The 27,454-nt window shown below is 40.5% G+C and overlaps 1 protein-coding gene and 19 non-coding genes across 23 annotated transcripts in view; 19 read left to right on the top strand and 1 right to left on the bottom strand.

The window, feature by feature from the left end:
• LOC116057804 (gastrula zinc finger protein XlCGF17.1-like) overlaps nt 1–27,454 on the bottom strand; it is a 211,240-nt gene that overhangs the window by 32,282 nt on the left and 151,504 nt on the right. The gene's annotated exons all lie outside the window — the stretch shown is intronic.
• Nucleotides 237–309, top strand: trnak-cuu. Its single transcript has one exon. It is a non-coding gene; the product is annotated as a tRNA-Lys (tRNA).
• trnak-cuu lies at nt 1,520–1,592 on the top strand. Its single transcript has one exon. It is a non-coding gene; the product is annotated as a tRNA-Lys (tRNA).
• trnak-cuu lies at nt 2,723–2,795 on the top strand. The gene has a single exon. It is a non-coding gene; the product is annotated as a tRNA-Lys (tRNA).
• Nucleotides 4,006–4,078, top strand: trnak-cuu. The gene has a single exon. It is a non-coding gene; the product is annotated as a tRNA-Lys (tRNA).
• On the top strand, nt 5,209–5,281 carry trnak-cuu. The gene has a single exon. It is a non-coding gene; the product is annotated as a tRNA-Lys (tRNA).
• On the top strand, nt 6,492–6,564 carry trnak-cuu. The gene has a single exon. It is a non-coding gene; the product is annotated as a tRNA-Lys (tRNA).
• Nucleotides 7,694–7,766, top strand: trnak-cuu. Its single transcript has one exon. It is a non-coding gene; the product is annotated as a tRNA-Lys (tRNA).
• Nucleotides 8,855–8,927, top strand: trnak-cuu. Its single transcript has one exon. It is a non-coding gene; the product is annotated as a tRNA-Lys (tRNA).
• On the top strand, nt 10,138–10,210 carry trnak-cuu. Its single transcript has one exon. It is a non-coding gene; the product is annotated as a tRNA-Lys (tRNA).
• On the top strand, nt 11,400–11,471 carry trnak-cuu. The gene has a single exon. It is a non-coding gene; the product is annotated as a tRNA-Lys (tRNA).
• trnak-cuu lies at nt 12,522–12,594 on the top strand. Its single transcript has one exon. It is a non-coding gene; the product is annotated as a tRNA-Lys (tRNA).
• On the top strand, nt 13,743–13,815 carry trnak-cuu. Its single transcript has one exon. It is a non-coding gene; the product is annotated as a tRNA-Lys (tRNA).
• On the top strand, nt 15,025–15,097 carry trnak-cuu. Its single transcript has one exon. It is a non-coding gene; the product is annotated as a tRNA-Lys (tRNA).
• On the top strand, nt 16,228–16,300 carry trnak-cuu. The gene has a single exon. It is a non-coding gene; the product is annotated as a tRNA-Lys (tRNA).
• On the top strand, nt 17,430–17,502 carry trnak-cuu. Its single transcript has one exon. It is a non-coding gene; the product is annotated as a tRNA-Lys (tRNA).
• Nucleotides 18,633–18,705, top strand: trnak-cuu. Its single transcript has one exon. It is a non-coding gene; the product is annotated as a tRNA-Lys (tRNA).
• On the top strand, nt 19,836–19,908 carry trnak-cuu. The gene has a single exon. It is a non-coding gene; the product is annotated as a tRNA-Lys (tRNA).
• Nucleotides 24,029–24,101, top strand: trnak-cuu. Its single transcript has one exon. It is a non-coding gene; the product is annotated as a tRNA-Lys (tRNA).
• On the top strand, nt 25,234–25,306 carry trnak-cuu. The gene has a single exon. It is a non-coding gene; the product is annotated as a tRNA-Lys (tRNA).

Raw genomic sequence — 27,454 nt, 5'->3', positions numbered from 1 at the left:
ACATTCTCAAACATGTCAAAATTCTAGAACTGCAACTTAACATTCCAGAACTGCAGCTTAATATTTTAGACTGCAATTTAACATTCTCAAACATGTCAAAATTCTAGAACTGCAACTTAACATTCCAGAACTGCAATTTAACATTCTAGAACTGCAACTTAACATTCCAGAACTGCAATTTAACATTCTAGAACTGTAAGTAAAATTTTAGAACCGCAAATCTACAATTTAGAACTGCCCGGCTAGCTCAGTCGGTAGAGCATGAGACTCTTAATCTCAGGGTCGTGGGTTCGAGCCCCACGTTGGGCGGTGGTGTTTTTGAGAGTGGGAATCTCTGAATTCAGCAAATTGTGGGGTGGCTCTGGTTCATTAGAGCGGATCAGCTCTCAACCACAAAAAATGTCTGTGCATTGTATGCTCATGTCCTATGGTGACCTCCTGTTGCTCAGATCAGAATAGAGTCTGTTGGAAAGCATCTTTAACATTCTACAATCTTACGTAAAAGTCTAGAAGTGCAACTTAACATTCTACACTGACATTTAATATTCTCAAACATCTCAAAATTCTAGCACCGCAACTTAACATTCCAGAACTGCAGCTTAAAATTCTAGAAGTGCAACTTGAGCTGATGAGTAAAAGCAGAGGTAAAATCAATGCTTTGACGATTACAACCTTTTCGTACAATCTCCGTCCTCTAAGTCTCCAGTACCCTAGTCTCTGCCTGTCTTTCCCTACCATGTCTGACCAATTTGTTTTCCCTCCCCCTCACACAAACATTGTTAAACTGTAACATTGCATTCTAGAATGGTAATGTTTCACTCTTGAACTGCATCTTAAAGTTCTAGAACTTCAGCCTATCATTTTAGAATTACAATTTAACATTCTAGAACTGTAATTAACATTCTAGAACCGCATCTTAACATTCTAGAAGTTCAACTTAAGCTGCTGAGTAAAAGCAAAAGTTAAATCACTGCTTTGAATGTTACAAACTTTCCTCATGTCAGTCATCTAAATGTCCAGTAGGGTGGCTGTAACTCAGAGGTGCAGCAGATCAACTTTCAAACACAAAATGGGCAGTACAAACCCAGTATATCAATGCCTGCAACTAACAGTCTACAATGTGCTTGTATTGTATGACTGTGTCCTATAGAACCACAATTTAACATTCCAGAACTGAAGCTTAATATTTTAGACTGCAATTTAACATTCTCAAACATGTCAAAATTCTAGAACTGCAACTTAACATTCCAGAACTGCAGCTTAATATTTTAGACTGCAATTTAACATTCTCAAACATGTCAAAATTCTAGAACTGCAACTTAACATTCCAGAACTGCAGCTTAATATTTTAGACTGCAATTTAACATTCTCAAACATGTCAAAATTCTAGAACTGCAACTTAACATTCCAGAACTGCAATTTAACATTCTAGAACTTCAACCTCACATTCTAGAACTACAATTTAACATTCTAGAACTGTAAGTAAAATTTTAGAACCGCAAATCTACATTCTAGAGCTGCCCGGCTAGCTCAGTCGGTAGAGCATGAGACTCTTAATCTCAGGGTCGTGGGTTCGAGCCCCACGTTGGGCGGTGGTGTTTTTGAGAGTGGGAATCTCTGAATTCAGCAAATTGTGGGGTGGCTCTGGTTCATTAGAGCGGATCAGCTCTCAACCACAAAAAATGTCTGTGCATTGTATGCTCATGTCCTATGGTGACCTCCTGTTGCTCAGATCAGAATAGAGTCTGTTGGAAAGCATCTTTAACATTCTACAATCTTACGTAAAAGTCTAGAAGTGCAACTTAACATTCTACACTGACATTTAATATTCTCAAACATCTCAAAATTCTAGCACCGCAACTTAACATTCCAGAACTGCAGCTTAAAATTCTAGAAGTGCAACTTGAGCTGATGAGTAAAAGCAGAGGTAAAATCAATGCTTTGACGATTACAACCTTTTCGTACAATCTCCGTCCTCTAAGTCTCCAGTACCCTAGTCTCTGCCTGTCTTTCCCTACCATGTCTGACCAATTTGTTTTCCCTCCCCCTCACACAAAAATTGTTAAACTGTAACATTGCATTCTAGAATGGTAGTGTTTCACTCTTGAACTGCATCTTAAAGTTCTAGAACTTCAGCCTATCATTTTAGAATTACAATTTAACATTCTAGAACTGTAATTAACATTCTAGAACCGCATCTTAACATTCTAGAAGTTCAACTTAAGCTGCTGAGTAAAAGCAAAAGTTAAATCACTGCTTTGAATGTTACAAACTTTCCTCATGTCAGTCATCTAAATGTCCAGTAGGGTGGCTGTAACTCAGAGGTGCAGCAGATCAACTTTCAAACACAAAATGGGCAGTACAAACCCAGTATATCAATGCCTGCAACTAACAGTCTACAATGTGCTTGTATTGTATGACTGTGTCCTATAGAACCACAATTTAACATTCCAGAACTGAAGCTTAATATTTTAGACTGCAATTTAACATTCTCAAACATGTCAAAATTCTAGAACTGCAACTTAACATTCCAGAACTGCAGCTTAATATTTTAGACTGCAATTTAACATTCTCAAACATGTCAAAATTCTAGAACTGCAACTTAACATTCCAGAACTGCAATTTAACATTCTAGAACTTCAACCTCACATTCTAGAACTACAATTTAACATTCTAGAACTGTAAGTAAAATTTTAGAACCGCAAATCTAAATTCTAGACCTGCCCGGCTAGCTCAGTCGGTAGAGCATGAGACTCTTAATCTCAGGGTCGTGGGTTCGAGCCCCACGTTGGGCGGTGGTGTTTTTGAGAGTGGGAATCTCTGAATTCAGCAAATTGTGGGGTGGCTCTGGTTCATTAGAGCGGATCAGCTCTCAACCACAAAAAATGTCTGTGCATTGTATGCTCATGTCCTATGGTGACCTCCTGTTGCTCAGATCAGAATAGAGTCTGTTGGAAAGCATCTTTAACATTCTACAATCTTACGTAAAAGTCTGGAAGTGCAACTTAACATTCTACACTGACATTTAATATTCTCAAACATCTCAAAATTCTAGCACCGCAACTTAACATTCCAGAACTGCAGCTTAAAATTCTAGAAGTGCAACTTGAGCTGATGAGTAAAAGCAGAGGTAAAATCAATGCTTTGACGATTACAACCTTTTCGTACAATCTCCGTCCTCTAAGTCTCCAGTACCCTAGTCTCTGCCTGTCTTTCCCTACCATGTCTGACCAATTTGTTTTCCCTCCCCCTCACACAAACATTGTTAAACTGTAACATTGCATTCTAGAATGGTAATGTTTCACTCTTGAACTGCATCTTAAAGTTCTAGAACTTCAGCCTATCATTTTAGAATTACAATTTAACATTCTAGAACTGTAATTAACATTCTAGAACCGCATCTTAACATTCTAGAAGTTCAACTTAAGCTGCTGAGTAAAAGCAAAAGTTAAATCACTGCTTTGAATGTTACAAACTTTCCTCATGTCAGTCATCTAAATGTCCAGTAGGGTGGCTGTAACTCAGAGGTGCAGCAGATCAACTTTCAAACACAAAATGGGCAGTACAAACCCAGTATATCAATGCCTGCAACTAACAGTCTACAATGTGCTTGTATTGTATGACTGTGTCCTATAGAACCACAATTTAACATTCCAGAACTGAAGCTTAATATTTTAGACTGCAATTTAACATTCTCAAACATGTCAAAATTCTAGAACTGCAACTTAACATTCCAGAACTGCAGCTTAATATTTTAGACTGCAATTTAACATTCTCAAACATGTCAAAATTCTAGAACTGCAACTTAACATTCCAGAACTGCAGCTTAATATTTTAGACTGCAATTTAACATTCTCAAACATGTCAAAATTCTAGAACTGCAACTTAACATTCCAGAACTGCAATTTAACATTCTAGAACTTCAACCTCACATTCTAGAACTACAATTTAACATTCTAGAACTGTAAGTAAAATTTTAGAACCGCAAATCTACATTCTAGAGCTGCCCGGCTAGCTCAGTCGGTAGCGCATGAGACTCTTAATCTCAGGGTCGTGTGTTCGAGCCCCACGTTGGGCGGTGGTGTTTTTGAGAGTGGGAATCTCTGAATTCAGCAAATTGTGGGGTGGCTCTGGTTCATTAGAGCGGATCAGCTCTCAACCACAAAAAATGTCTGTGCATTGTATGCTCATGTCCTATGGTGACCTCCTGTTGCTCAGATCAGAATAGAGTCTGTTGGAAAGCATCTTTAACATTCTACAATCTTACGTAAAAGTCTAGAAGTGCAACTTAACATTCTACACTGACATTTAATATTCTCAAACATCTCAAAATTCTAGCACCGCAACTTAACATTCCAGAACTGCAGCTTAAAATTCTAGAAGTGCAACTTGAGCTGATGAGTAAAAGCAGAGGTAAAATCAATGCTTTGACGATTACAACCTTTTCGTACAATCTCCGTCCTCTAAGTCTCCAGTACCCTAGTCTCTGCCTGTCTTTCCCTACCATGTCTGACCAATTTGTTTTCCCTCCCCCTCACACAAAAATTGTTAAACTGTAACATTGCATTCTAGAATGGTAGTGTTTCACTCTTGAACTGCATCTTAAAGTTCTAGAACTTCAGCCTATCATTTTAGAATTACAATTTAACATTCTAGAACTGTAATTAACATTCTAGAACCGCATCTTAACATTCTAGAAGTTCAACTTAAGCTGCTGAGTAAAAGCAAAAGTTAAATCACTGCTTTGAATGTTACAAACTTTCCTCATGTCAGTCATCTAAATGTCCAGTAGGGTGGCTGTAACTCAGAGGTGCAGCAGATCAACTTTCAAACACAAAATGGGCAGTACAAACCCAGTATATCAATGCCTGCAACTAACAGTCTACAATGTGCTTGTATTGTATGACTGTGTCCTATAGAACCACAATTTAACATTCCAGAACTGAAGCTTAATATTTTAGACTGCAATTTAACATTCTCAAACATGTCAAAATTCTAGAACTGCAACTTAACATTCCAGAACTGCAGCTTAATATTTTAGACTGCAATTTAACATTCTCAAACATGTCAAAATTCTAGAACTGCAACTTAACATTCCAGAACTGCAATTTAACATTCTAGAACTTCAACCTCACATTCTAGAACTACAATTTAACATTCTAGAACTGTAAGTAAAATTTTAGAACCGCAAATCTACAATTTAGACCTGCCCGGCTAGCTCAGTCGGTAGAGCATGAGACTCTTAATCTCAGGGTCGTGGGTTCGAGCCCCACGTTGGGCGGTGGTGTTTTTGAGAGTGGGAATCTCTGAATTCAGCAAATTGTGGGGTGGCTCTGGTTCATTAGAGCGGATCAGCTCTCAACCACAAAAAATGTCCGTGCATTGTATGCTCATGTCCAATGGTGACCACCTGTTGCTCAGATCAGAATAGAGTCTGTTGGAAAGCATCTTTAACATTCTACAATCTTACGTAAAAGTCTAGAAGTGCAACTTAACATTCTACACTGACATTTAATATTCTCAAACATCTCAAAATTCTAGCACCGCAACTTAACATTCCAGAACTGCAGCTTAAAATTCTAGAAGTGCAACTTGAGCTGATGAGTAAAAGCAGAGGTAAAATCAATGCTTTGACGATTACAACCTTTTCGTACAATCTCCGTCCTCTAAGTCTCCAGTACCCTAGTCTCTGCCTGTCTTTCCCTACCATGTCTGACCAATTTGTTTTCCCTCCCCCTCACACAAACATTGTTAAACTGTAACATTGCATTCTAGAATGGTAATGTTTCACTCTTGAACTGCATCTTAAAGTTCTAGAACTTCAGCCTATCATTTTAGAATTACAATTTAACATTCTAGAACTGTAATTAACATTCTAGAACCGCATCTTAACATTCTAGAAGTTCAACTTAAGCTGCTGAGTAAAAGCAAAAGTTAAATCACTGCTTTGAATGTTACAAACTTTCCTCATGTCAGTCATCTAAATGTCCAGTAGGGTGGCTGTAACTCAGAGGTGCAGCAGATCAACTTTCAAACACAAAATGGGCAGTACAAACCCAGTATATCAATGCCTGCAACTAACAGTCTACAATGTGCTTGTATTGTATGACTGTGTCCTATAGAACCACAATTTAACATTCCAGAACTGAAGCTTAATATTTTAGACTGCAATTTAACATTCTCAAACATGTCAAAATTCTAGAACTGCAACTTAACATTCCAGAACTGCAGCTTAATATTTTAGACTGCAATTTAACATTCTCAAACATGTCAAAATTCTAGAACTGCAACTTAACATTCCAGAACTGCAGCTTAATATTTTAGACTGCAATTTAACATTCTCAAACATGTCAAAATTCTAGAACTGCAACTTAACATTCCAGAACTGCAATTTAACATTCTAGAACTTCAACCTCACATTCTAGAACTACAATTTAACATTCTAGAACTGTAAGTAAAATTTTAGAACCGCAAATCTACATTCTAGAGCTGCCCGGCTAGCTCAGTCGGTAGAGCATGAGACTCTTAATCTCAGGGTCGTGGGTTCGAGCCCCACGTTGGGCGGTGGTGTTTTTGAGAGTGGGAATCTCTGAATTCAGCAAATTGTGGGGTGGCTCTGGTTCATTAGAGCGGATCAGCTCTCAACCACAAAAAATGTCTGTGCATTGTATGCTCATGTCCTATGGTGACCTCCTGTTGCTCAGATCAGAATAGAGTCTGTTGGAAAGCATCTTTAACATTCTACAATCTTACGTAAAAGTCTAGAAGTGCAACTTAACATTCTACACTGACATTTAATATTCTCAAACATCTCAAAATTCTAGCACCGCAACTTAACATTCCAGAACTGCAGCTTAAAATTCTAGAAGTGCAACTTGAGCTGATGAGTAAAAGCAGAGGTAAAATCAATGCTTTGACGATTACAACCTTTTCGTACAATCTCCGTCCTCTAAGTCTCCAGTACCCTAGTCTCTGCCTGTCTTTCCCTACCATGTCTGACCAATTTGTTTTCCCTCCCCCTCACACAAACATTGTTAAACTGTAACATTGCATTCTAGAATGGTAATGTTTCACTCTTGAACTGCATCTTAAAGTTCTAGAACTTCAGCCTATCATTTTAGAATTACAATTTAACATTCTAGAACTGTAATTAACATTCTAGAACCGCATCTTAACATTCTAGAAGTTCAACTTAAGCTGCTGAGTAAAAGCAAAAGTTAAATCACTGCTTTGAATGTTACAAACTTTCCTCATGTCAGTCATCTAAATGTCCAGTAGGGTGGCTGTAACTCAGAGGTGCAGCAGATCAACTTTCAAACACAAAATGGGCAGTACAAACCCAGTATATCAATGCCTGCAACTAACAGTCTACAATGTGCTTGTATTGTATGACTGTGTCCTATAGAACCACAATTTAACATTCCAGAACTGAAGCTTAATATTTTAGACTGCAATTTAACATTCTCAAACATGTCAAAATTCTAGAACTGCAACTTAACATTCCAGAACTGCAGCTTAATATTTTAGACTGCAATTTAACATTCTCAAACATGTCAAAATTCTAGAACTGCAACTTAACATTCCAGAACTGCAATTTAACATTCTAGAACTTCAACCTCACATTCTAGAACTACAATTTAACATTCTAGAACTGTAAGTAAAATTTTAGAACCGCAAATCTAATTCTAGAGCTGCCCGGCTAGCTCAGTCGGTAGAGCATGAGACTCTTAATCTCAGGGTCGTGGGTTCGAGCCCCACGTTGGGCGGTGGTGTTTTTGAGAGTGGGAATCTCTGAATTCAGCAAATTGTGGGGTGGCTCTGGTTCATTAGAGCGGATCAGCTCTCAACCACAAAAAATGTCTGTGCATTGTATGCTCATGTCCTATGGTGACCTCCTGTTGCTCAGATCAGAATAGAGTCTGTTGGAAAGCATCTTTAACATTCTACAATCTTACGTAAAAGTCTAGAAGTGCAACTTAACATTCTACACTGACATTTAATATTCTCAAACATCTCAAAATTCTAGCACCGCAACTTAACATTCCAGAACTGCAGCTTAAAATTCTAGAAGTGCAACTTGAGCTGATGAGTAAAAGCAGAGGTAAAATCAATGCTTTGACGATTACAACCTTTTCGTACAATCTCCGTCCTCTAAGTCTCCAGTACCCTAGTCTCTGCCTGTCTTTCCCTACCATGTCTGACCAATTTGTTTTCCCTCCCCCTCACACAAACATTGTTAAACTGTAACATTGCATTCTAGAATGGTAATGTTTCACTCTTGAACTGCATCTTAAAGTTCTAGAACTTCAGCCTATCATTTTAGAATTACAATTTAACATTCTAGAACTGTAATTAACATTCTAGAACCGCATCTTAACATTCTAGAAGTTCAACTTAAGCTGCTGAGTAAAAGCAAAAGTTAAATCACTGCTTTGAATGTTACAAACTTTCCTCATGTCAGTCATCTAAATGTCCAGTAGGGTGGCTGTAACTCAGAGGTGCAGCAGATCAACTTTCAAACACAAAATGGGCAGTACAAACCCAGTATATCAATGCCTGCAACTAACAGTCTACAATGTGCTTGTATTGTATGACTGTGTCCTATAGAACCACAATTTAACATTCCAGAACTGAAGCTTAATATTTTAGACTGCAATTTAACATTCTCAAACATGTCAAAATTCTAGAACTGCAACTTAACATTCCAGAACTGCAGCTTAATATTTTAGACTGCAATTTAACATTCTCAAACATGTCAAAATTCTAGAACTGCAACTTAACATTCCAGAACTGCAATTTAACATTCTAGAACTGTAAGTAAAATTTTAGAACCGCAAATCTACATTCTAGAGCTGCCCGGCTAGCTCAGTCGGTAGAGCATGAGACTCTTAATCTCAGGGTCGTGGGTTTGAGCCCCACGTTGGGCGGTGGTGTTTTTGAGAGTGGGAATCTCTGAATTCAGCAAATTGTGGGGTGGCTCTGGTTCATTAGAGCGGATCAGCTCTCAACCACAAAAAATGTCTGTGCATTGTATGCTCATGTCCTATGGTGACCTCCTGTTGCTCAGATCAGAATAGAGTCTGTTGGAAAGCATCTTTAACATTCTACAATCTTACGTAAAAGTCTAGAAGTGCAACTTAACATTCTACACTGACATTTAATATTCTCAAACATCTCAAAATTCTAGCACCGCAACTTAACATTCCAGAACTGCAGCTTAAAATTCTAGAAGTGCAACTTGAGCTGATGAGTAAAAGCAGAGGTAAAATCAATGCTTTGACGATTACAACCTTTTCGTACAATCTCCGTCCTCTAAGTCTCCAGTACCCTAGTCTCTGCCTGTCTTTCCCTACCATGTCTGACCAATTTGTTTTCCCTCCCCCTCACACAAACATTGTTAAACTGTAACATTGCATTCTAGAATGGTAATGTTTCACTCTTGAACTGCATCTTAAAGTTCTAGAACTTCAGCCTATCATTTTAGAATTACAATTTAACATTCTAGAACTGTAATTAACATTCTAGAACCACATCTTAACATTCTAGAAGTTCAACTTAAGCTGCTGAGTAAAAGCAAAAGTTAAATCACTGCTTTGAATGTTACAAACTTTCCTCATGTCAGTCATCTAAATGTCCAGTAGGGTGGCTGTAACTCAGAGGTGCAGCAGATCAACTTTCAAACACAAAATGGGCAGTACAAACCCAGTATATCAATGCCTGCAACTAACAGTCTACAATGTGCTTGTATTGTATGACTGTGTCCTATAGAACCACAATTTAACATTCCAGAACTGAAGCTTAATATTTTAGACTGCAATTTAACATTCTCAAACATGTCAAAATTCTAGAACTGCAACTTAACATTCCAGAACTGCAGCTTAATATTTTAGACTGCAATTTAACATTCTCAAACATGTCAAAATTCTAGAACTGCAACTTAACATTCCAGAACTGCAGCTTAATATTTTAGACTGCAATTTAACATTCTCAAACATGTCAAAATTCTAGAACTGCAACTTAACATTCCAGAACTGCAATTTAACATTCTAGAACTTCAACCTCACATTCTAGAACTACAATTTAACATTCTAGAACTGTAAGTAAAATTTTAGAACCGCAAATCTACATTCTAGAGCTGCCCGGCTAGCTCAGTCGGTAGAGCATGAGACTCTTAATCTCAGGGTCGTGGGTTCGAGCCCCACGTTGGGCGGTGGTGTTTTTGAGAGTGGGAATCTCTGAATTCAGCAAATTGTGGGGTGGCTCTGGTTCATTAGAGCGGATCAGCTCTCAACCACAAAAAATGTCTGTGCATTGTATGCTCATGTCCTATGGTGACCTCCTGTTGCTCAGATCAGAATAGAGTCTGTTGGAAAGCATCTTTAACATTCTACAATCTTACGTAAAAGTCTAGAAGTGCAACTTAACATTCTACACTGACATTTAATATTCTCAAACATCTCAAAATTCTAGCACCGCAACTTAACATTCCAGAACTGCAGCTTAAAATTCTAGAAGTGCAACTTGAGCTGATGAGTAAAAGCAGAGGTAAAATCAATGCTTTGACGATTACAACCTTTTCGTACAATCTCCGTCCTCTAAGTCTCCAGTACCCTAGTCTCTGCCTGTCTTTCCCTACCATGTCTGACCAATTTGTTTTCCCTCCCCCTCACACAAACATTGTTAAACTGTAACATTGCATTCTAGAATGGTAATGTTTCACTCTTGAACTGCATCTTAAAGTTCTAGAACTTCAGCCTATCATTTTAGAATTACAATTTAACATTCTAGAACTGTAATTAACATTCTAGAACCGCATCTTAACATTCTAGAAGTTCAACTTAAGCTGCTGAGTAAAAGCAAAAGTTAAATCACTGCTTTGAATGTTACAAACTTTCCTCATGTCAGTCATCTAAATGTCCAGTAGGGTGGCTGTAACTCAGAGGTGCAGCAGATCAACTTTCAAACACAAAATGGGCAGTACAAACCCAGTATATCAATGCCTGCAACTAACAGTCTACAATGTGCTTGTATTGTATGACTGTGTCCTATAGAACCACAATTTAACATTCCAGAACTGAAGCTTAATATTTTAGACTGCAATTTAACATTCTCAAACATGCAAAATTCTAGAACTGCACTAACATTCCGACTGCAGCAATTTTAGACTGCAAAACTTCAAAAGCAAAATTCTAGAACTGCAATACATTCCAGAACTGCAGCTTAATATTTTAGACTGCAATTTAACATTCTCAAACATGTCAAAATTCTAGAACTGCAACTTAACATTCCAGAACTGCAATTTAACATTCTAGAACTTCAACCTCACATTCTAGAACTACAATTTAACATTCTAGAACTGTAAGTAAAATTTTAGAACCGCAAATCTACATTCTAGAGCTGCCCGGCTAGCTCAGTCGGTAGGCATGAGACTCTTAATCTCAGGGTCGTGGGTTCGAGCCCCACGTTGGGCGGTGGTGTTTTTGAGAGTGGGAATCTCTGAATTCAGCAAATTGTGGGGTGGCTCTGGTTCATTAGAGCGGATCAGCTCTCAACCACAAAAAATGTCTGTGCATTGTATGCTCATGTCCTATGGTGACCTCCTGTTGCTCAGATCAGAATAGAGTCTGTTGGAAAGCATCTTTAACATTCTACAATCTTACGTAAAAGTCTAGAAGTGCAACTTAACATTCTACACTGACATTTAATATTCTCAAACATCTCAAAATTCTAGCACCGCAACTTAACATTCCAGAACTGCAGCTTAAAATTCTAGAAGTGCAACTTGAGCTGATGAGTAAAAGCAGAGGTAAAATCAATGCTTTGACGATTACAACCTTTTCGTACAATCTCCGTCCTCTAAGTCTCCAGTACCCTAGTCTCTGCCTGTCTTTCCCTACCATGTCTGACCAATTTGTTTTCCCTCCCCCTCACACAAACATTGTTAAACTGTAACATTGCATTCTAGAATGGTAGTGTTTCACTCTTGAACTGCATCTTAAAGTTCTAGAACTTCAGCCTATCATTTTAGAATTACAATTTAACATTCTAGAACTGTAATTAACATTCTAGAACCGCATCTTAACATTCTAGAAGTTCAACTTAAGCTGCTGAGTAAAAGCAAAAGTTAAATCACTGCTTTGAATGTTACAAACTTTCCTCATGTCAGTCATCTAAATGTCCAGTAGGGTGGCTGTAACTCAGAGGTGCAGCAGATCAACTTTCAAACACAAAATGGGCAGTACAAACCCAGTATATCAATGCCTGCAACTAACAGTCTACAATGTGCTTGTATTGTATGACTGTGTCCTATAGAACCACAATTTAACATTCCAGAACTGAAGCTTAATATTTTAGACTGCAATTTAACATTCTCAAACATGTCAAAATTCTAGAACTGCAACTTAACATTCCAGAACTGCAATTTAACATTCTAGAACTTCAACCTCACATTCTAGAACTACAATTTAACATTCTAGAACTGTAAGTAAAATTTTAGAACCGCAAATCTAAATTCTAGACCTGCCCGGCTAGCTCAGTCGGTAGAGCATGAGACTCTTAATCTCAGGGTCGTGGGTTCGAGCCCCACGTTGGGCGGTGTTCTTTTTGAGAGTGGGAATCTCTGAATTCAGCAAATTGTGGGGTGGCTCTGGTTCATTAGAGCGGATCAGCTCTCAACCACAAAAATGTCTGTGCATTGTATGCTCATGTCCTATGGTGACCTCCTGTTGCTCAGATCAGAATAGAGTCTGTTGGAAAGCATCTTTAACATTCTACAATCTTACGTAAAAGTCTAGAAGTGCAACTTAACATTCTACACTGACATTTAATATTCTCAAACATCTCAAAATTCTAGCACCGCAACTTAACATTCCAGAACTGCAGCTTAAAATTCTAGAAGTGCAACTTGAGCTGATGAGTAAAAGCAGAGGTAAAATCAATGCTTTGACGATTACAACCTTTTCGTACAATCTCCGTCCTCTAAGTCTCCAGTACCCTAGTCTCTGCCTGTCTTTCCCTACCATGTCTGACCAATTTGTTTTCCCTCCCCCTCACACAAACATTGTTAAACTGCAACATTGCATTCTAGAATGGTAATGTTTCACTCTTGAACTGCATCTTAAAGTTCTAGAACTTCAGCCTATCATTTTAGAATTACAATTTAACATTCTAGAACTGTAATTCATTCTAGAACCGCATCTTAACATTCTAGAAGTTCAACTTAAGCTGCTGAGTAAAAGCAAAAGTTAAATCACTGCTTTGAATGTTACAAACTTTCCTCATGTCAGTCATCTAAATGTCCAGTAGGGTGGCTGTAACTCAGAGGTGCAGCAGATCAACTTTCAAACACAAAATGGGCAGTACAAACCCAGTATATCAATGCCTGCAACTAACAGTCTACAATGTGCTTGTATTGTATGACTGTGTCCTATAGAACCACAATTTAACATTCCAGAACTGAAGCTTAATATTTTAGACTGCAATTTAACATTCTCAAACATGTCAAAATTCTAGAACTGCAACTTAACATTCCAGAACTGCAACTTAATATTTTAGACTGCAATTTAACATTCTCAAACATGTCAAAATTCTAGAACTGCAACTTAACATTCCAGAACTGCGCTAATTTTAGACGCATTCTAGAACTTCAACACTCACATTCTAGAACTCACTAAATTCGAACTCATTTAACATTCTAGAACTGTAAGTAAAATTTTAGAACCGCAAATCTACATTCTAGAGCTGCCCGGCTAGCTCAGTCGGTAGAGCATGAGACTCTTAATCTCAGGGTCGTGGGTTCGAGCCCCACGTTGGGCGGTGGTGTTTTTGAGAGTGGGAATCTCTGAATTCAGCAAATTGTGGGGTGGCTCTGGTTCATTAGAGCGGATCAGCTCTCAACCACAAAAAATGTCTGTGCATTGTATGCTCATGTCCTATGGTGACCTCCTGTTGCTCAGATCAGAATAGAGTCTGTTGGAAAGCATCTTTAACATTCTACAATCTTACGTAAAAGTCTAGAAGTGCAACTTAACATTCTACACTGACATTTAATATTCTCAAACATCTCAAAATTCTAGCACCGCAACTTAACATTCCAGAACTGCAGCTTAAAATTCTAGAAGTGCAACTTGAGCTGATGAGTAAAAGCAGAGGTAAAATCAATGCTTTGACGATTACAACCTTTTCGTACAATCTCCGTCCTCTAAGTCTCCAGTACCCTAGTCTCTGCCTGTCTTTCCCTACCATGTCTGACCAATTTGTTTTCCCTCCCCCTCACACAAACATTGTTAAACTGTAACATTGCATTCTAGAATGGTAATGTTTCACTCTTGAACTGCATCTTAAAGTTCTAGAACTTCAGCCTATCATTTTAGAATTACAATTTAACATTCTAGAACTGTAATTAACATTCTAGAACCGCATCTTAACATTCTAGAAGTTCAACTTAAGCTGCTGAGTAAAAGCAAAAGTTAAATCACTGCTTTGAATGTTACAAACTTTCCTCATGTCAGTCATCTAAATGTCCAGTAGGGTGGCTGTAACTCAGAGGTGCAGCAGATCAACTTTCAAACACAAAATGGGCAGTACAAACCCAGTATATCAATGCCTGCAACTAACAGTCTACAATGTGCTTGTATTGTATGACTGTGTCCTATAGAACCACATTTAACATTCCAGAACTGAAGCTTAATATTTTAGACTGCAATTTAACATTCTCAAACATGTCAAAATTCTAGAACTGCAACTTAACATTCCAGAACTGCAGCTTAATATTTTAGACTGCAATTTAACATTCTCAAACATGTCAAAATTCTAGAACTGCAACTTAACATTCCAGAACTGCAGCTTAATATTTTAGACTGCAATTTAACATTCTCAAACATGTCAAAATTCTAGAACTGCAACTTAACATTCCAGAACTGCAATTTAACATTCTAGAACTTCAACCTCACATTCTAGAACTACAATTTAACATTCTAGAACTGTAAGTAAAATTTTAGAACCGCAAATCTACATTCTAGAGCTGCCCGGCTAGCTCAGTCGGTAGAGCATGAGACTCTTAATCTCAGGGTCGTGGGTTCGAGCCCCACGTTGGGCGGTGGTGTTTTTGAGAGTGGGAATCTCTGAATTCAGCAAATTGTGGGGTGGCTCTGGTTCATTAGAGCGGATCAGCTCTCAACCACAAAAAATGTCTGTGCATTGTATGCTCATGTCCTATGGTGACCTCCTGTTGCTCAGATCAGAATAGAGTCTGTTGGAAAGCATCTTTAACATTCTACAATCTTACGTAAAAGTCTAGAAGTGCAACTTAACATTCTACACTGACATTTAATATTCTCAAACATCTCAAAATTCTAGCACCGCAACTTAACATTCCAGAACTGCAGCTTAAAATTCTAGAAGTGCAACTTGAGCTGATGAGTAAAAGCAGAGGTAAAATCAATGCTTTGACGATTACAACCTTTTCGTACAATCTCCGTCCTCTAAGTCTCCAGTACCCTAGTCTCTGCCTGTCTTTCCCTACCATGTCTGACCAATTTGTTTTCCCTCCCCCTCACACAAACATTGTTAAACTGTAACATTGCATTCTAGAATGGTAATGTTTCACTCTTGAACTGCATCTTAAAGTTCTAGAACTTCAGCCTATCATTTTAGAATTACAATTTAACATTCTAGAACTGTAATTAACATTCTAGAACCGCATCTTAACATTCTAGAAGTTCAACTTAAGCTGCTGAGTAAAAGCAAAAGTTAAATCACTGCTTTGAATGTTACAAACTTTCCTCATGTCAGTCATCTAAATGTCCAGTAGGGTGGCTGTAACTCAGAGGTGCAGCAGATCAACTTTCAAACACAAAATGGGCAGTACAAACCCAGTATATCAATGCCTGCAACTAACAGTCTACAATGTGCTTGTATTGTATGACTGTGTCCTATAGAACCACAATTTAACATTCCAGAACTGAAGCTTAATATTTTAGACTGCAATTTAACATTCTCAAACATGTCAAAATTCTAGAACTGCAACTTAACATTCCAGAACTGCAGCTTAATATTTTAGACTGCAATTTAACATTCTCAAACATGTCAAAATTCTAGAACTGCAACTTAACATTCCAGAACTGCAATTTAACATTCTAGAACTTCAACCTCACATTCTAGAACTACAATTTAACATTCTAGAACTGTAAGTAAAATTTTAGAACCGCAAATCTACATTCTAGAGCTGCCCGGCTAGCTCAGTCGGTAGAGCATGAGACTCTTAATCTCAGGGTCGTGGGTTCGAGCCCCACGTTGGGCGGTGGTGTTTTTGAGAGTGGGAATCTCTGAATTCAGCAAATTGTGGGGTGGCTCTGGTTCATTAGAGCGGATCAGCTCTCAACCACAAAAAATGTCTGTGCATTGTATGCTCATGTCCTATGGTGACCTCCTGTTGCTCAGATCAGAATAGAGTCTGTTGGAAAGCATCTTTAACATTCTACAATCTTACGTAAAAGTCTAGAAGTGCAACTTAACATTCTACACTGACATTTAATATTCTCAAACATCTCAAAATTCTAGCACCGCAACTTAACATTCCAGAACTGCAGCTTAAAATTCTAGAAGTGCAACTTGAGCTGATGAGTAAAAGCAGAGGTAAAATCAATGCTTTGACGATTACAACCTTTTCGTACAATCTCCGTCCTCTAAGTCTCCAGTACCCTAGTCTCTGCCTGTCTTTCCCTACCATGTCTGACCAATTTGTTTTCCCTCCCCCTCACACAAACATTGTTAAACTGTAACATTGCATTCTAGAATGGTAGTGTTTCACTCTTGAACTGCATCTTAAAGTTCTAGAACTTCAGCCTATCATTTTAGAATTACAATTTAACATTCTAGAACTGTAATTAACATTCTAGAACCGCATCTTAACATTCTAGAAGTTCAACTTAAGCTGCTGAGTAAAAGCAAAAGTTAAATCACTGCTTTGAATGTTACAAACTTTCCTCATGTCAGTCATCTAAATGTCCAGTAGGGTGGCTGTAACTCAGAGGTGCAGCAGATCAACTTTCAAACACAAAATGGGCAGTACAAACCCAGTATATCAATGCCTGCAACTAACAGTCTACAATGTGCTTGTATTGTATGACTGTGTCCTATAGAACCACAATTTAACATTCCAGAACTGCAGCTTAATATTTTAGACTGCAATTTAACATTCTCAAACATGTCAAAATTCTAGAACTGCAACTTAACATTCCAGAACTGCAGTTTAACATTTTAGACTGCAATTTAACATTCTCAAACATGTCAAAATTCTAGAACTGCAACTTAACATTCCAGAACTGCAATTTAACATTCTAGAACTTCAACCTCACATTCTAGAACTACAATTTAACATTCTAGACTGTAAGTAAAATTTTAGAACCGCAAATCTACGTTCTAGAGCTGCCCGGCTAGCTCAGTCGGTAGAGCATGAGACTCTTAATCTCAGGGTCGTGGGTTCGAGCCCCACGTTGGGCGGTGGTGTTTTTGAGAGTGGGAATCTCTGAATTCAGCAAATTGTGGGGTGGCTCTGGTTCATTAGAGCGGATCAGCTCTCAACCACAAAAAATGTCTGTGCATTGTATGCTCATGTCCTATGGTGACCTCCTGTTGCTCAGATCAGAATAGAGTCTGTTGGAAAGCATCTTTAACATTCTACAATCTTACGTAAAAGTCTAGAAGTGCAACTTAACATTCTACACTGACATTTAATATTCTCAAACATCTCAAAATTCTAGCACCGCAACTTAACATTCCAGAACTGCAGCTTAAAATTCTAGAAGTGCAACTTGAGCTGATGAGTAAAAGCAGAGGTAAAATCAATGCTTTGACGATTACAACCTTTTCGTACAATCTCCGTCCTCTAAGTCTCCAGTACCCTAGTCTCTGCCTGTCTTTCCCTACCATGTCTGACCAATTTGTTTTCCCTCCCCCTCACACAAACATTGTTAAACTGTAACATTGCATTCTAGAATGGTAATGTTTCACTCTTGAACTGCATCTTAAAGTTCTAGAACTTCAGCCTATCATTTTAGAATTACAATTTAACATTCTAGAACTGTAATTAACATTCTAGAACCGCATCTTAACATTCTAGAAGTTCAACTTAAGCTGCTGAGTAAAAGCAAAAGTTAAATCACTGCTTTGAATGTTACAAACTTTCCTCATGTCAGTCATCTAAATGTCCAGTAGGGTGGCTGTAACTCAGAGGTGCAGCAGATCAACTTTCAAACACAAAATGGGCAGTACAAACCCAGTATATCAATGCCTGCAACTAACAGTCTACAATGTGCGTGTATTGTATGACTGTGTCCTATAGAACCACAATTTAACATTCCAGAACTGCAGCTTAATATTTTAGACTGCAATTTAACATTCTCAAACATGTCAAAATTCTAGAACTGCAACTTAACATTCCAGAACTGCAGCTTAATATTTTAGACTGCAATTTAACATTCTCAAACATGTCAAAATTCTAGAACTGCAACTTAACATTCCAGAACTGCAATTTAACATTCTAGAACTTCAACCTCACATTCTAGAACTACAATTTAACATTCTAGAACTGTAAGTAAAATTTTAGAACCGCAAATCTACATTCTAGAGCTGCCCGGCTAGCTCAGTCGGTAGAGCATGAGACTCTTAATCTCAGGGTCGTGGGTTCGAGCCCCACGTTGGGCGGTGGTGTTTTTGAGAGTGGGAATCTCTGAATTCAGCAAATTGTGGGGTGGCTCTGGTTCATTAGAGCGGATCAGCTCTCAACCACAAAAAATGTCTGTGCATTGTATGCTCATGTCCTATGGTGACCTCCTGTTGCTCAGATCAGAATAGAGTCTGTTGGAAAGCATCTTTAACATTCTACAATCTTACGTAAAAGTCTAGAAGTGCAACTTAACATTCTACACTGACATTTAATATTCTCAAACATCTCAAAATTCTAGCACCGCAACTTAACATTCCAGAACTGCAGCTTAAAATTCTAGAAGTGCAACTTGAGCTGATGAGTAAAAGCAGAGGTAAAATCAATGCTTTGACGATTACAACCTTTTCGTACAATCTCCGTCCTCTAAGTCTCCAGTACCCTAGTCTCTGCCTGTCTTTCCCTACCATGTCTGACCAATTTGTTTTCCCTCCCCCTCACACAAACATTGTTAAACTGTAACATTGCATTCTAGAATGGTAATGTTTCACTCTTGAACTGCATCTTAAAGTTCTAGAACTTCAGCCTATCATTTTAGAATTACAATTTAACATTCTAGAACTGTAATTAACATTCTAGAACCGCATCTTAACATTCTAGAAGTTCAACTTAAGCTGCTGAGTAAAAGCAAAAGTTAAATCACTGCTTTGAATGTTACAAACTTTCCTCATGTCAGTCATCTAAATGTCCAGTAGGGTGGCTGTAACTCAGAGGTGCAGCAGATCAACTTTCAAACACAAAATGGGCAGTACAAACCCAGTATATCAATGCCTGCAACTAACAGTCTACAATGTGCTTGTATTGTATGACTGTGTCCTATAGAACCACAATTTAACATTCCAGAACTGAAGCTTAATATTTTAGACTGCAATTTAACATTCTCAAACATGTCAAAATTCTAGAACTGCAACTTAACATTCCAGAACTGCAGCTTAATATTTTAGACTGCAATTTAACATTCTCAAACATGTCAAAATTCTAGAACTGCAACTTAACATTCCAGAACTGCAATTTAACATTCTAGAACTTCAACCTCACATTCTAGAACTACAATTTAACATTCTAGAACTGTAAGTAAAATTTTAGAACCGCAAATCTACATTCTAGAGCTGCCCGGCTAGCTCAGTCGGTAGAGCATGAGACTCTTAATCTCAGGGTCGTGGGTTCGAGCCCCACGTTGGGCGGTGGTGTTTTTGAGAGTGGGAATCTCTGAATTCAGCAAATTGTGGGGTGGCTCTGGTTCATTAGAGCGGATCAGCTCTCAACCACAAAAAATGTCTGTGCATTGTATGCTCATGTCCTATGGTGACCTCCTGTTGCTCAGATCAGAATAGAGTCTGTTGGAAAGCATCTTTAACATTCTACAATCTTACGTANCTTCTCCGGGAACCATCACCTTATCGTGGTGGAGAGGTTTGTGTGTCCCTATGAACCTGAGGGCTGTGTTGTCTGGAGCTTTGTGCTCCTGGTAGGGTCTCCCAAGGCAAAGTGGTCTCAGGTGAGGGGCCAGACAAAGAATGGTTCAAAAACCCCATGAAAAAACGAGGTAGAGATGATGTGACCCTGCCCGGAGGAAGCCCGGGGCCCCCGTCTGGAGCCAGGCCCAGATGGAGGGCCCGTCAGCGAGCGCCTGGTGGCCGGGTTTGCCACGGAGCCCGGCCGGGCACAGCCCGAAAAAGCTACGTGGCACCTCTCTCTCCAACCCATGGGCCCACCACCTGTGGGAGGAACCGCTGGGGTCGGGTGCGCTGCCACATGGGTGGCAGTGAAGGTCAGGGGCCTCGACGGACCAGACCCGGGCAGCAGACGCTGGCTCTGGGGACGTGGCACGTCACCTCTCTGTGGGGGAAGGAACCGGAACTTGTGCGGGAGGTGGAGCGCTACCAGTTGGATCTGGTGGGGCTTACCTCTACGCACAGTCTCGGTTCTGGAACCATACTCCTGGATAGGGGTTGGACTCTTTTCTTCTCCGGAGTTGCCCAGGGTGTGAGGCGCCGGGCGGGTGTGGGGATACTCACAAGTCCCCGGCTGAGCGCCGCTACGTTGGAGTTTACCCCGGTGGACGAGAGGGTCGCCTCCCTACGCCTGCGGGTTGTGGGGGGGAAAACTATGACTGTTGTTTGTGCGTATGCACCAAACAAGAGCTCGGAGTATTCGGCCTTCTTGGAGACCTTGAATGGAGTCCTGTATGGGGCTCCAGTAGGGGACTCCATAGTTCTGCTGGGGGACTTCAACGCGCACGTGGGCAATGATGGAGACACATGGAGAGGCGTGATTGGGAGGAACGGCCTCCCTGATCTAAACCAGAGTGGTTGTTTGTTGTTGGACTTCTGTGCTAGTCATGGATTGTCTATAACGAACACCATGTTCGAACATAGGGATGCTCATAAGTGTACTTGGTACCAGAGCACCCTAGGCCAAAGGTCAATGATCGATTTTATAATCGTTTCATCTGATCTCAGGCCGTATGTTTTGGACACTCGGGTGAAGAGAGGGGCAGAGCTGTCAACTGATCACCATCTGGTGGTGAGTTGGGTCAGAGGGTGGGGGAAGACTCTGGACAGACCTGGTAAACCCAAACGGGTAGTGCGGGTGAACTGGGAACGTCTGGAGGAGGCCCCTGTCCGACAGACTTTCAACTCACACCTCCGGCGGAGCTTTTCGTGCATCCCTGTGGAGGCTGGGGGCATTGAACCCGAGTGGACAATGTTCAAAGTTTCCATTGCTGAAGCTGCGGCGGGGAGCTATGGTCTTAGGGTCTTAGGTGCCTCAAGGGGCGGCAACCCACGAACACCGTGGTGGACACCGGTGGTCAGGGAAGCCGTCCGACTGAAGAAGGAGTCTTTCTGGGATATGTTATCCCAGAGGACTCCGGAGGCAGTTGCAAGGTACCGAAGGGCCCAAAGGGCTGCAGCCTCTGCCGTGAAAGAGGCAAAGCAGCGGGTGTGGGAGAAGTTCGGAGAAGACATGGAGAAGGACTTTCGGTCGGCACCAAGGTGCTTCTGGAAAACCGTTCGCCACCTCAGGAGGGGGAAGCGGGGAACCATCCAAGCTGTGTACAGTAAGGATGGGACGCTGCTGACCTCAACTGAGGAGGTAATAGGGCGGTGGAAGGAGCACTTTGAGGAACTCCTAAATCCGACTAATACGCCCTCTATGGTAGAGGCAGAGCTGGAGGATGATGGGGGATTGTCGTCAATTTCCCTGGTGGAAGTTGCTGAGGTAGTTAAACAACTCCACAGTGGCAAAGCCCCAGGGATTGATGAGATCCGTCCAGAAATGCTTAAAGCTCTGGGTGTGGAGGGGTTGTCTTGGTTGACACGCCTCTTCAACATTGCGTGGAAGTCGGGGACGGTGCCTAAGGAGTGGCAGACCGGGGTGGTGGTTCCCCTTTTCAAAAAGGGGGACCAGAGGGTGTGTGCCAATTACAGGGGTATCACACTTCTCAGCCTCCCAGGTAAAGTCTACTCCAAGGTGCTGGAAAGGAGGGTTCGGTCGATAGTCGAACCTCAGGTTGAAGAGGAACAATGCGGATTCCGTCCTGGTCGTGGAACAACGGACCAGATCTTTACGCTTGCAAGGATCCTGGAGGGAGCCTGGGAGTATGCCCAACCGGTCTACATGTGCTTTGTGGATCTGGAGAAGGCGTATGACTGGGTCCCCCGGGAGACACTGTGGGAGGTGCTGCGGGAGTACGGGGTGAGGGGGTCCCTTCTCAGGGCCATCCAATCTCTGTACGACCAAAGCGAGAGCTGTGTCCGGGTTCTCGGCAGTAAGTCGGACTCGTTTCAGGTGAGAGTTGGCCTCCGCCAGGGCTGCGCTTTGTCACCAATCCTGTTTGTAGTATTTATGGACAGGATATCGAGGCGTAGTCGGGGTGGAGAGGGGTTGCAGTTTGGTGAGCTGGGGATCTCATCGCTGCTTTTTGCAGATGATGTGGTCCTGATGGCATCGTCGGCCTGTGACCTTCAGCACTCACTGGATCGGTTCGCAGCCGAGTGTGAAGCGGCTGGGATGAGGATCAGCACCTCTAAATCTGAGGCCATGGTTCTCAGCAGGAAACCGATGGAGTGCCTTCTCCAGGTAGGGAATGAGTCTTTACCCCAAGTGAAGGAGTTCAAGTACCTTGGAGTCTTGTTCGCGAGTGAGGGAACAATGGAGCGGGAGATTGGTCGGAGAATCGGCGCAGCGGGTGCGGTATTACACTCAATTTATCGCACCGTTGTGACGAAAAGAGAGCTGAGCCAGAAGGCAAAGCTCTCAATCTACCGGTCAGTTTTCGTTCCTACCCTCACCTATGGTCATGAAGGCTGGGTCATCCAGGGATCCAGGGTACAAGCGGCCGAAATGGGTTTCCTCAGGAGGGTGGCTAGCGTCTCCCTTAGAGATAGGGTGAGAAGCTCAGTCATCCGTGAGGAGCTCTGAGTAGAGCCGCTGCTCCTTCGCGTAGAAAGGAGCCAGTTGAGGTGGTTCGGGCATCTGGTAAGGATGCCCCCTGGGCGCCTCCCTAGGGAGGTTTTCCAGGCACGTCCAGCTGGGAGGAGGCCTCGGGGAAGACCCAGGACTAGGTGGAGGGATTATATCTCCAACCTGGCCTGGGAACGCCTCGGGATCCCCCAGTCGGAGCTGGTTAATGTGGCTCGGGAAAGGGAAGTTTGGGGTCCCCTGCTGGAGCTGCTACCCCCGCGACCCGTTACCGGATAAGCGGAAGAAGATGGATGGATGGATGGATGGAATTTAACATTCTAGAACTATAATTAACATTCTAGAACCGCATCCTAACATTCTAGAAGTTCAACTTAAGCTGCTGAGTAAAAGCAAAAGTTAAATCACTGCTTTGAATATTACAAACATTCCTTATAATGTCAGTCATCTAAATGTCCAGTAGGGTGGCTGTGCCTCAGAGGTGCAGCAGCTCAACTTTCAAACACAAAATGGTCAGTTCAATCCCATTATATCAATGCTTGCAACTAACAGTCTAGAATGTGCGTGTATTGTATGACTGTGTCCTATAGAACCACAATTTAACATTCCAGAACTGCAGCTTAATATTTTAGACTGCAATTTAACATTCTCAAACATGTCAAAATTCTAGAACTGCAACTTAACATTCCAGAACTGCAGCTTAATATTTTAGACTGCAATTTAACATTCTCAAACATGTCAAAATTCTAGAACTGCAACTTAACATTCCAGAACTGCAATTTAACATTCTAGAACTTCAACCTCACATTCCAGAACTACAATTTAACATTCTAGAACTGTAAGTAAAATTTTAAAACCGCAAATCTACGTTCTAGAGCTGCCCGGCTAGCTCAGTCGGTAGAGCATGAGACTCTTAATCTCAGGGTCGTGGGTTTGAGCCCCACGTTGGGCGGTGGTGATTTTGAGAGTGGGAATCTCTGAATTCAGCAAATTGTGGGCTGGCTCTGGTTCATTAGAGCGGATCAGCTCTCAACCACAAAAAATGTCTGTGCATTGTATGCTCATGTCCTATGGTGACCTCCTGTTGCTCAGATCAGAATAGAGTATGTTGGAAAGCATCTTTAACATTCTACAATCTTACGTAAAAGTCTAGAAGTCCAACTTAACATTCTACACTGACATTTAATATTCTCAAACATCTCAAAATTCTAGCACCGCAACTTAACATTCCAGAACTGCAGCTTAAAATTCTAGAAGTGCAACTTGAGCTGATGAGTAAAAGCAGAGGTAAAATCAATGCTTTGACGATTACAACCTTTTCGTACAATCTCCGTCCTCTAAGTCTCCAGTACCCTAGTCTCTGCCTATGTTTCCCTACCATGTCTGACCAATTGTTTTCCCTCCCCCTCCCACAAACATTGTTAAACTCTAACTTTGCATTCTAGAATGGTAATGTTTCACTCTTGAACTGCATCTTAAAGTTCTAGAACTTCAGCCTATCATTTTAGAATTACAATTTAACATTCTAGAACTATAATTAACATTCTAGAACCACATCCTAACATTCTAGAAGTTCAACTTAAGCTGCTGAGTAAAAGCAAAAGTTAAATCACTGCTTTGAATATTACAAACATTCCTTATAATGTCAGTCATCTAAATGTCCAGTAGGGTGGCTGTGCCTCAGAGGTGCAGCAGCTCAACTTTCAAACACAAAATGGTCAGTTCAATCCCATTATATCAATGCTTGCAACTAACAGTCTAGAATGTGCGTGTATTGTATGACTGTGTCCTATAGAACCACAATTTAACATTCCAGAACTGCAGCTTAATATTTTAGACTGCAATTTAACATTCTCAAACATGTCAAAATTCTAGAACTGCAACTTAACATTCCAGAACTGCAGCTTAATATTTTAGACTGCAATTTAACATTCTCAAACATGTCAAAATTCTAGAACTGCAACTTAACATTCCAGAACTGCAATTTAACATTCTAGAACTTCAACCTCACATTCTAGAACTACAATTTAACATTCTAGAACTGTAAGTAAAATTTTAAAACCGCAAATCTACATTTTAGAGCTGCCCGGCTAGCTCAGTCAGTAGAGCATGAGACTCTTAATCTCAGGGTCGTGGGTTCGAGCCCCACGTTGGGCAGTGGTGTTTTTGAGAGTGGGAATCTCTGAATTCAGCAAATTGTGGGGTGGCTCTGGTTCATTAGAGCGGATCAGCTCTCAACCACAAAAAATGTCTGTGCATTGTATGCTCATGTCCTATGGTGACCTCCTGTTGCTCAGATCAGAATAGAGTATGTTGGAAAGCATCTTTAACATTCTACAATCTTACGTAAAAGTCTAGAAGTGCAACTTAACATTCTACACTGACATTTAATATTCTCAAACATCTCAAAATTCTAGCACCGCAACTTAACATTCCAGAACTGCAGCTTAAAATTCTAGAAGTGCAACTTGAGCTGATGAGTAAAAGCAGAGGTAAAATCAATGCTTTCATGATTACAACCTTTTTCTATATTCTCAGTCCTCCAAAGGTGCTGACACACCAAAAAGACGGCCGACCGTCGGCAGAAAAGACAGTCGGACTGATCAGTCGGGTCCCCGAGGTTCAAAAAATGCCTCAGAACACACTGAGGCGACGGCGACTTGAGCGTACGCTCTGCGCATGCACGAAACGTAATACGTCTCCATAGCAGCAGGCGGCGCTGCTCTGTATTGTTTCCATTAACAGTCTGATTATTTACCAGAAAATGAAAACCGGCAGCTGATTGGACGAACGCGTCACGTGGTTCTTTTTTCTCCAGAAATTCACAGCCAGACTGTCATGGCGGCTTGTTCAGAATACAATCTCATATTGTACTAAAATAGTTCACCGAAACGTGTTTCTGAAAACATTTTAAGCGAGAAATAGGCCATGCAGTTTCTGAATCTGTCTTCATTTCAGATCAACAAAGGTTACTTTAAAAGATTTTCGTCAGATTTTGAGAGGCTCATCCGCTTGCCATTTCCGGGTGAGTCCCGACTGCCCTGTCTCTGACTGACCATGTCAGGTCGGCCAAAATGAAGGCCGACGGCTCCTCGGACGGACGACGGCACGGGACACACCGAACAGACTCCAGTCACCGACCTCGCTAGACGGTCCGACAGCCGATTATCGGGCTGGTGTGTCAGCTCTCTAAGTCTCTAGTATCCTAGTGTCTGCCTATCTTTCCCTATCATGTCTGACCAATATGTTTTCCCTCCCCCTTCCACAAACATTGTTAAACTCTAACTTTGCATTCTAGAATGGTAATGTTTCACTCTTGAACTGCATCTTAAAGTTCTAGAACTTCAGCCTATCATTTTAGAATTACAATTTAACATTCTAGAACTGTTAACTGTTAATTAACTGTTTCAGACACAGTTTGGTGGATCCATGCCTTTCCAGAGTGCTGAAGTTAAGCTGAAGCAATACTACTACTATACTGTGGAGAGTGATGATGAATCTCTATAAAAAAAAAACTGGCCGTTACACATTACTTATTGTCATCTTTAAATGCCGGCTTTTAAGAAGTGGACTCTGGCTCTAAAAGTGATTCAGTCAAGTGAAGAGCGAAGAAAGGGAGATGAAAACATGCTGGTTTTTTTTATTCAGCCACTAGATGGAGGCTGAACTTCACTGATGGAAAAACAAGCTGCAGAAGTGAAAATCAGAAAAAAAACTATGAGGAAGATTTCTGAGTGCAGATTATACACTTGATATTTAAAGAGATACTGTTTTTTGACATTTCGGAAGCCTCTTATGTCATTGTTACTTCAGAAAAATAATTACAAGAGAAACAAATTCTGCTGAATGCAGCGTGGCTTTCTTCAGGCTGTTAGACTTTTGACTCTGGACCATATTTTAACATTTTGTCTTTAACATGTTTTCTGGTGGTGACAGAAATCTTCAGAGGAATTCAGAGAAAAGGAACAATAGCTGTATAAGTTGAGTAAAGTTTGCCTGTTTTCGAGGCTGAATGTTTCAACAGACAGATATTATGACATATGACATATTTCCTATTTTTCCTTTAGGGCTGCATGATTAATCTAATTCGCAATCACGATGTCACTTTGTGCAATTACATAACTGTGCGATTTAAGTAAACAAAAATGTGTGCTGTGTGCGTGACACTGTGTGCACTACAGTCTCCATGTTGTAACATTGGAAAAAAAATAAGTTGCACATTTGTTATATATTTCTTCTTATTTTCTTCTAAACTTTGTATGTTCAGTTTAAATAATACACATTTAACAATTTTAATTTTCTGCA

Source organism: Sander lucioperca, chromosome 24 (assembly GCF_008315115.2).
Source record: "Sander lucioperca isolate FBNREF2018 chromosome 24, SLUC_FBN_1.2, whole genome shotgun sequence".
Classification (NCBI taxonomy): Eukaryota; Metazoa; Chordata; class Actinopteri; order Perciformes; family Percidae; genus Sander; species Sander lucioperca.
This window is presented reverse-complemented; position numbering and strand designations above follow the sequence as displayed.